General features: G+C 41.8%; 1 non-coding gene across 1 annotated transcript; it reads right to left on the reverse strand.

Annotated features, from left to right (window-relative positions):
* Positions 1 to 898: 898 nt before the first annotated feature.
* Positions 899 to 989, reverse strand: TRNAY-GUA (transfer RNA tyrosine (anticodon GUA)). The gene is given in 2 exon segments: positions 899 to 934; positions 953 to 989. It is a non-coding gene; the product is annotated as a tRNA-Tyr (tRNA).
* Between the last annotated feature and the right edge of the window lie 551 nt (positions 990 to 1,540).

Below are 1,540 nucleotides of genomic sequence, written 5' to 3' on the forward strand. Positions count from 1 at the left end.
CAGCCCTCTCCCAGAAAAATGAAATATCCTAGGAAATATTGAAAAGGCAGAATGTTTCTCTGGATGTGAAAAGAAGCGTGTTTTAAAAGACAGAATAGTTGCCTGTAGCTTCCTGCCCACCCCCACTTTGTCAATAGGCCCATTAAGACTAGCCAGGCTAGCCCACTTTACATAATAAAGACTTCAGCAGCAGCTACAGAAAGGTACGATAATATTGGCCTTTTACTCAACTCTCCACATGGCATCTGAGAACTCATACCTGGATTTAAAACAGCCTAGAGAGTAGCTCCCTGCATGGCACCATGGGAGTCTGACAACCAATCAGAATACATTTCTTACACAGGAACAGGAAACAGAGAGGTGGGATTAAACAGGGTATAAAAAGCCTAGCAAGCCCCTCCTTTAGCCCCTTTCTTCTTCTTCACCAACATTGAAACATGTGATCACCTTTTCTGTTCAGGGCTCAAGCCATGTGGCCCTGTCCACCAATAATAAACCATCTTTCCAAGCAGCCGCCATGTCTCCAGTGTCTTCTTCCCCACTTGGAGCCGAACCCAGAAGGACATTTCTTTCAACAATACAGCAGGAGTGTTTTATCTCTGGTATGAGTTGAACATACTAGCTTTATATAAAGAAGTCCTGTGAACTCCAATTCCCTCCCCCCACCTCAAACCGCACCTTCCTTTTTTATGATGTCCTTGTGTTGGTCTTTTGGCCCCTTGCAATTTTCAATTACCTGATCTTACAGAGAGCTTGTGGTGTCAATACTGAGTGCCAGAAGGTGAAATAGGCTTATAAAATTTCTTTTTAATCTCAAATGCTGTTAATCTGGGCATCAGTATGAACAATCTTTTACTTGTTTAATTTTGTATTTGGCAAGGAAAAAAAAAAACCTTTGTCCTTCGAGCCGGAATCGAACCAGCGACCTAAGGATGACTTTTTGGTTGCTCTACTACAGTCCTCCGCTCTACCAGCTGAGCTATCGAAGGGATGAGCCTAAGGTGCTCTGTTGCTGCTTTTCACTTTGGGTGTGGTACCTACTGAGCTGGATTTTTCATTTGAAAATCTCCCTGCCTTTCCAATGCCTTGGCATTGGAAATATAAACGACAACCTCCTTAAAAGATAAGAGCAATGTGGTAATTATTATATGCATTGGTTTCTCTTTTCCATAATCAGAGTGCCTAAGAAGTCTCAACAGCCCCAAAATGGAAGGGTAGACTAAGGGCTATATCAGTAGTTAGCTTTAGTACAGCTGTTTTATCCTAAAAGAAACTCAGCATCATTGTTTCATAAAAAAATCTGCCTAGCATATCAACATTTTTGCTCTCACAGTGACATCTCATTTGGCTGTGTGTTTGTGTGTGTGTGCATGCGCGCGAGCTCACACGTTTTAATCATTTAAAGTTATTGATTTTTAATTAACGTCCTGCATTATGTTCAAGGCAGCATGCCTGGTTTTCTCACTCCCCCACCAATTCACTTCTTTAATTCATACAACAACCCAGTAAGGTAGATTACATTGAGAGGCAGTGACTTTTC

This window comes from Thamnophis sirtalis, unplaced genomic scaffold, assembly GCF_051295495.1.
Source record: "Thamnophis sirtalis isolate CommonGarterSnake01/CBP01778 unplaced genomic scaffold, rThaSir2_p1.2 scaffold_3, whole genome shotgun sequence".
In the NCBI taxonomy this organism is placed as follows: Eukaryota; Metazoa; Chordata; class Lepidosauria; order Squamata; family Natricidae; genus Thamnophis; species Thamnophis sirtalis.